The following is an 8095-nucleotide window of genomic DNA, read 5'->3' as shown; positions in this document are numbered from 1 at the left end:
GACAAAGAATCCTCCATCTCTGTCTTCCCTGTGAGTTCCCTTCAGATACTGGGAGGTTGCTCCCAAGTCTCTAGACGAACTCCTCGTAGAGAGTATGAAGCATCCATTTGTACACAAACTTGTTAATACATTGCCTGAGGTTACCAATTGACATGAGGAAAATCGCGGAGATGTGTCAAACCGTTTCTGCAGTGCGTACTCGGAATGGGATGAGGGCAGAGAGCATTCCCTTCTACGGGAAATACCGTGTGTCAGTGAGGTAAAAAGCACAAATCCTTTATGCAAGGTAATAATAGACTTTATCACGGCGTGTTTTAAAGCCTGTTTTACATCATCGCTCCAGTAAAAACAGATGCAGGTTCTGTGGGACTTGGTTTGCACAGTGGCTGAGCTCCACTGGGTTCTGCTGGCTGCAGTTGAAGTTCATGCTGCTCTCTTCTTCTAAATCCAAATTTTTTTTCAGCATGGTGTTCCCTGCTGAGTGAAACTACAGGTTTTTCATGTTATTCACGTTAAAAGAAGATAAAAGCACAGTTTTCAGCTTTAAAGCAGAATATTAGAACAAACATTAAAACAAACAGAAGAAAAAACCCAGAGCAGTTTGCATAAAGAAATTCCATATATTTGACTAAGATATTTATTTAGCATATTTTCATTTAAATTATAATTGTTTGTAACTTAAAAACTCACTCACATTACCTTTTCTTGCTAGTTAAGATGCAGACATTAGCTTGTACAAAATAGCCCCCCTCAAAAAAAACCAAAACAAAATAAAACCAAAACCAAACCAAAACAGGAAAAACTGAAATCCCCTGGGCAAGAGGGTGTGCAGAAGGGCGTTGAAAGTAATATTGTAGAGGAGCAGAGATTAGAAGTAGTGAGTAGGTGGAAATGGAAACAGAGCTGTGGGCAGGGATTATGCAGTTTTCAGGGTGAAAACAAAGGACCTGAATTTGATGCAGTAAAAGGATGAGAAAACCAAGGATTAGTCTTTAGAGGGGATTGACCTGGAATATGTCTTTGGTGGCATTTTGAATCCAGTCCTTCAGAGGTGGAGGCACAAGGAAGGGACACGAAGATATTGTGCATAATAAAATGGTAGCTGCTAGGGTGGCATCAATAGAAGTTGAGTAGTGATCCATCTAAGAAAAGTGTGTAAATTATGTAGATAGCAGAAGTCTAAATAGGATGTGGACAGGAAAAAGCAGCAACCAAATATGTTCATTTCCTCTTTTACGTATGGGACAGTCTATATGTGCTGTCTTTCCAACAACATCAAATTGACACAAAAGAGGAGATTAATCAGAAAATAACTTTAGACTATTTCTAGACTTCCACCACAAACAATGTTGAGGCTTTCAAAACTCAAATGTCAGTACTATAGAGATAGAGCAAAGCTGACAGAAGTAAATCTGTCTTTCACCATATAACTCTCAGGATCAAGGCGAGGTGAGGATGTGAGTGCAAAAAATCATCTGCACTAAGCTCCCAGTAAAAAAAAGGTTAAACATTTGTAGGGGGCCTTTAGAATCCTTGAACTTTTGATATTGCCCTGCTCAATTACAGTTAAATGTTCACAGTTTACTAGACTAATGGGGAAGTTCCCTTGTAGTAGGATTTCATGGAAAAATCCATACTGCTTTTTTTCTTCTGGCTAAGAGGCCACTTCAGCAACCTTGGATTTGACAGTGCATCTGTGATAATGTTTGCTTTTCTTTTGATCTCTGCATTGCAATGTGGCATTTACTTCTGTGCGAGAAAGGCATTCAAAGAGGAAGACCTTATGAACCCCATACAAACTACCAATGAATTCCCCAGCAAACCTTTTTGATTCTTTTAAATAATGCCAGTGGAAACAGAAGTCTGCCCTCCCCAAGTTACCTGGTTTGTATTCATCTCACATGACCTCGTTCATGGAGGAAATGCATTCCTGGCACAGGGGAATTGTTTACAATAGAGCTGTTTTCTCAATGACTCTGAAGCTGGAAACTGAATGCTAACATAAACACCATATCACCACTCCAAACTGCAGTTATACATAAAGCAATACTTAATTAATCTGACCTTCATAAATAACATCACAAAGTGTATAATTTTCAAGAGTGAGCCGGCCAATGTCTGTATATACCCTGAGGATGGGGAGGGAGGAATGGATAAAACATACTCATTACTTTGCTAATTAATCTGTAGAAGAAGCTTCAATACAACAGTGATGTGTTTAGAGAAGGACAGGGAATACAATACGAGTAGATGAAAGCAAAGTATAAGAGCTGTTGCAGCTGTGGTTTTCTGCTTCCTCAAATTCGTTAATTTAAATCTTTCAACAGAGTTTTGCAGTGACAATTTTGTGGGTTGAGAGATTCAATATGAACCAAAGTGTGGCAACTGTAGAATCAAAGTTGTCATTTAAATGTGGAATCAAGTTTGTGAATTGGTAATACTGCAGGGCAAATAGCTGATATTAGAAATGTCCTTTTGATCTTAAAAGATAAATGCTCCCAAAACACATCAGCGTGTAAAAGAAACATGTCACACTTCCAGAGGCCTTTGGGAGAAGGGATGAAATTTTGGAAGAGCACGTAGCATGGTTGCAGCCTCCAGCCTCTGGAGTCACTTGTGCCTGACTTTTCATCAATTGATTTTTCTGGTTGTGTTTTCTGCCTATTGGCATGGGCAGGGGCAGACCAGGATCCCACAGGCTACACTGTGATAAAGCTGGAGATGCCTTGGTGTGATTTCCATCCAAACTCTCCTACTGAATTTAGAAAAAGAAATAGCAGTGAGAGAGTAACTTTCAGGGCCAAGCAAAATAACTTTTTTTCTTCTCTCTTTCTAAAATAACTTGGTTTCTTTTCTAGCCTTCCCCAACCCTCCTTTTTTTTTTTTTTTTTTTTTTTTTTTTTTTTTTTTTTTTTTTTCTTCTTTCTTTTTTTCTTTTTTTTTTTTTTTTTTTTTCTAGCAAGCACAGATGTGGCACCTAACAGCCCTCTTAAGAAATTAGCAGTAGTGGTTACAAGAGATAAGAGCCATGGCTGTAATTCTGGGATTCCTAGGAAACTCAAGGTTTTAGAATAATGGGAGTGTTAATAGGTGGTTCCTGTCAACCAGCTTTCATGATCCCTTATCTCTTGAAGAAGAATAGGAAGTTAATAGGAACACAAGAGCTACTGTATTCCATCAGAAAAGGGTCTATCTAACATACTGTCTGTCCCTATCCATTGTCTATAGAGGATACTTGGGAAAGAGGAACGAAATGATGGCCAGTATATGGTGGTGACAAATATGGGGTGACTTAAATGTGTATCACACCCAGTTGTCTGCTTGGCTGTGCTTTCCCAAACCAAAAACTGGCCCTCTGTACAACAGCTCGTGTGCTGGTGGTCGTGCTGAGAGATTACAGAATTGTCTTTGTCTTGCAGGGTCACACAGCTCCCAGGGCAGTGCTCAGGCCGCAGCACCCTATCCACGTACTCTCTCTGCTGGAAAAAGGTCAGCCTAGTCCTGTGGGTCTCCCTGGAAGGAGATTTCCTGTGCTGCTGCACTCTGTGTATCTCCCAGGAGGCGCTTGCTTGCGGCAGGGCTGGATCCCAGCGCTCACAGCCGCCAGCCCTTGCCGCGATGAGCGCGGGCAGGGCTGATGGCCCAGGGGCTGCTGCAGAGTCACTCCCCGGGGTTGTGTGCACACAGGTGCCAGTAGGCAGCCGGGGCTCAGGTCGAAGCGGGGCTGCCTGCTGGGAGCAGAGGAGGTGTTGGTGCCTGATGGTGTGCTGCAAAAGCAGGTGACACGTACATATATAGCCCCGGCAGCAGCCTGCTCCCCCAGGGCGGCTGCAGCTGCTTGGGAAGGAACGCTCTGGAAACAAAATGCTCAAAGCACTGTTTGAGTCAGAATTTTGTCTTCACACTGTACTTCAAAACTTATTTAACTCCTTGACATGTTTGGCATAGTGTTAGAAAGAAAAAAAAAATATTCAGAATTCACTACTTGTAAATGATGAACCATTATACATTATAATTTTTATTTTATGCTGACGAAGTAACCGTACTGATGTTTTTGCATCTTGAGCACTAGATCTATTGAAATAAAATTAATGACAACTCAGTAGGAAAAGCAAGTATTTACTCTATAATTTGAAAATACATAAATTAAACTTGGGACCGAGATGATCTTGAACTTCATTTAGTGTGTGTTTCTTTTCATTTAGTACACCTACTTATACCAGACTTCACACGGGAACAATTTGCTGTTCACACTTGGACATGAGACTCCTTTAGCTTGCTAAATATTCCTAGGGATGCTGTGGATTGTGGGTTGGAAGAGAAGGCTGAGCAGCCTACCTTCTCCTCAGGTGGCATGGAAAAGTACTGCTGAAAGTGAGCAGGCACAGGCACAGGAGGGAAGAGGCTGTGGCTGGTCCCTGCACTGAAAGATTCAGAGCTAAAGGATACTTAATTACCTGCAAGAAGTGAATGCACACCTTTTACACAGGGACATCCACTTTGTCTCTTGATATGAGCACCCACTCTCAACTGGTCTTATCACCTCAAAAATTATATTTAAGCAGATGATTACAATGCAAGTTCATGTTACAAGATAGCACAGCTGGTATTACAGATAACAGCAGTTGTCTGACTAGATGAAGCTCCAGAGACACCAGCTGTGTGTTCACCTGACACTGTAACAATACCCCCAGTGCCTTTCTGCCCCTTCCACCTTATTGCACTTATCCCCTGGGAACACTCTGCTGGGCCACAATCATTGAACATGTACAGGAAAATGCACTATAGGATGCACAATTGTATAGGATTAGAAGTGATGCACTGAGGAGTTTGAAAATGCAGCTCCACCAAAATCATCGTCCTTTCAGGTGTAGAATGATTTTCTCCACTACTTACTGTACCTTGAGTGCTGGGTAAGGGGATTCTTTCATTCCTGATGAAAAGCAATCCTTTTTCGAATACGCAGACATGCCATAGTCTGTATTGGAGAAAGCTCAGTGCGTGTGTTTTGAAGGTCTTAATCATAAAATTGGTCTGTCGAGCCATCCTTACAATCAACAGTATTTCAAGATATGACATGTGTCAGCCTTTTCTGGAGTTGCTTTGGCTTTCCACACCTTCCCCTTGCAGCCTTCCTCTTGCCAGCACTGCCGCACAGCCTTTCCTCCTTTCCCAGCAAAATCAGTTGCAGCTCCTATCCTGCAACAGTTCTCCAGCTGGTTGCAGCTGCCCCCTTTCCCCAGTGTCCTAAGGAAGAGCCGAACGTCTGAGTGCATAAACCAAGGACGTGCTGACCAGAGGGATCAAAAACATGCGTTGCCTGGGAATCTGTGCTTCAGGGGGATGGAAGAGAAGATACCAGTGCTGTGCTTACTGTGGGGTGACACACACCTGCTGAAAAATGGATAATGAGAGAAAGGAAAGAGGCTTGAGAGCCCCCCTCCCCCTTTGTTTAACAAACTCAGGAAAGAGTAATGTGAGGATTGCCACAGCTTCACCTTCCTTTGGCCTCTATACTCATCTAGAAAATCCACAGCTGCTGCAGTTATGGTTTCTAAGCTCTTATAATGATACTGTGACAGAGGGAGCTTTAATACAGAATTTTACTCATGGGGAAGTTAGTTCCTTGGTCACGCTACTTTTCTAGGTTTTCAGGTAGAAGCTCTAGGCGGACAGCTAAAGGAGGAAGCCTTTTCTGGCTGTTTTCAACAATGCCCCTTAGGAATTACCATTGAAGCGACTGCATTGCTTGCTCAGTGTTTGTTTAATGTTTTGCATTTTCTCAGAGACAATCTTTACCTATTACTGTCATCACTACCTTCCTGGATATGTATTTTCATGAATGCTTTCCCTTTTTAGCCAGATAGGGAACATTTTTGTAGTTAAACTTGCAGCAACTTCTGACCTATGTCTAGTAAGCAACTTGGTGATTAAGTTGCTCCACCCAAGCTGCTAATGTGTTTTTCAAAAATAGGAATAATTTTCTGCTTTGTATTGTGCCTTTGGAAACACCTCCACGTAATCTTTAAAGATTGACAGGTCCTAAACTTTTGTGATTCTTCTCTGCTTCAAAACTAAGCTACCAGTTATACCACCCCAGTTAAGCCATGTCTATTATGCACATGTTGATATGACGCGATGTTGTTACAAAAGGCCAAATTAATAATTTGCAGTCTTGGTAGGCCTCTGATTTTCTCAAAAACTTACCTGTTGTAGGTGATCCTAGGCAGTTGCTGGGCTTGCAAACCACCACATTGCTCCCCAGGTCTTCTTTGTGCCTCTCACTTACTCTAGAAGTTTTTACACCTGCTTGCCTTACCCCACGTTGCTGAGTGGGACAGCATCGTACTCTCCTATTGCTCTTTGTTTTGTAGCTGCACTCTTAAAAATACCGGAAGAACTGAAATTACCTCCTCCAGGTTCATGCCAGGTTCTCTGTCAAAGTCATTCAGACAACTTTGTTTGCTCAATCTTTTAACATGAATTAAGTCTGTTTCCAGTTCCAGGTAACACACAGGATATTGACAGCACTGGCAAGAGGCTGGTGTTTATTTCTTGAATGACATTATGCAACCTCTGCCCTTGCCATCAGTCCCTGCTAATTTAACTTTGGCACGCACTGCAGAGAAGCTGCTGCTATGCAATGGAAATTTAGATGTCTTGTACTTTGCTCTGTTTCCCCCCTCTAAACCAAGAAACTAGTACAAAACAGGTTGCTGAACACAAGCAATTCAACCATTCCCCCCTACTGCACTGCTACCAGATACATCAGAGTTGCTTGTGCTCCTCCAAGTCTGTCTCCATCCTCTAACAGCAGCACAACCCATTGCCTTCCTGCTGCCAGCCTGGGAAATTACAGTGTGTACAGATGGGCCTGTCCCTTTGAAGGGAAAAGCAGAAATCAGAGACACTGTCAGCTTCTGCTTTGTTGGATATAAACTTGCTTTGCTATAAACACTGGAGAAATATCAGAACATAAAGAGCTTTGAAACAGGATTTAAAAAGAAATCAATGCTTTATCTTCTGTTTGAGAAAGGAAAAAAATGGTGTGAAGGACAGAGGGTAAGTCAGACAAAAAAACCAAAAAACCAAAAAATCAAACAAAAAAACCCCACCAAAATTTTTTTTAAAAAAAAAGTGAAAACCCTAGAAAATTAGTCAAAAGCAACAGCAAAGAGGCAGGCAAAAATTGCCAATTAGCATTCACATCAAAGGAAAATTCTCATCAAAACCTTTTTCTTTTTATAAGAAGCATCATGCATTTCCAGTATGTGCTGCAGTGAAGCGAGCACGCTTTACACAAAAGAAAGCCCAAGAGAATAAGCCAAACAGCCTCAAAGCTTTGTGGAAACCATTTTACACAGTTGACAACTAGGACAAAACCCCATAGGAGCCCTGAGTGTCAGCATCGCTGCCCTCGTTCAGCAGTCAACTTCCATCCTGTGCCAGCTCCAGGGGATCTGAAGCACAGACCCTACACGTGTTCCCGTGGATTCATTTGCCCCACATAGAGCCTCAGGCTGCCCAGGACAAAAAACAACACTATGTCCCACTGCCCTTGCAAGTACCACTTGCAAGACCTCTATCAACCAAAGTTGGTAATCAAAATAATTTCTACACTGTTTCCATTATGAAATTTTTATTTGGCTAAAGATCAGGAATACCAGTTGTAGGTATTTTCAAAATGTTAGGTTTTAAAACTGTGTCGAATTATTTCTTTTATACAAAAGTATGCCTGTGGTTTTTCCAGGGGAAAGGGGGGTGGTGAGAGTGGGAGGGGGGGGAACCCAAATGTAACAAAAAAGAAAACCCAAAAATAATACCTATAATGGCTCTCTAGACTGCATGCAAAGTCCTAAGTAATACAAAACTTTCAAGATGAACATATTTTAAAAAATTAAAAACTAAGACCACAGAAAAGCAGTCAGATTGGTTGTTGTGTAACTTGAATAAAATTTTGGATAATTCTTTGATGAGTTTAAAGAAATTAACTAAAAGAGAAACTATAATTGTAAGATGAAACAGGAGATTTCTAGTGGAGAAAAGAAAATGTCCAAGTTGTAAAGACAATTGAAATGGTGTTAAAAACACTCAG

This window comes from Sylvia atricapilla, chromosome 1, assembly GCF_009819655.1.
Source record: "Sylvia atricapilla isolate bSylAtr1 chromosome 1, bSylAtr1.pri, whole genome shotgun sequence".
In the NCBI taxonomy this organism is placed as follows: Eukaryota; Metazoa; Chordata; class Aves; order Passeriformes; family Sylviidae; genus Sylvia; species Sylvia atricapilla.
This window is presented reverse-complemented; position numbering follows the sequence as displayed.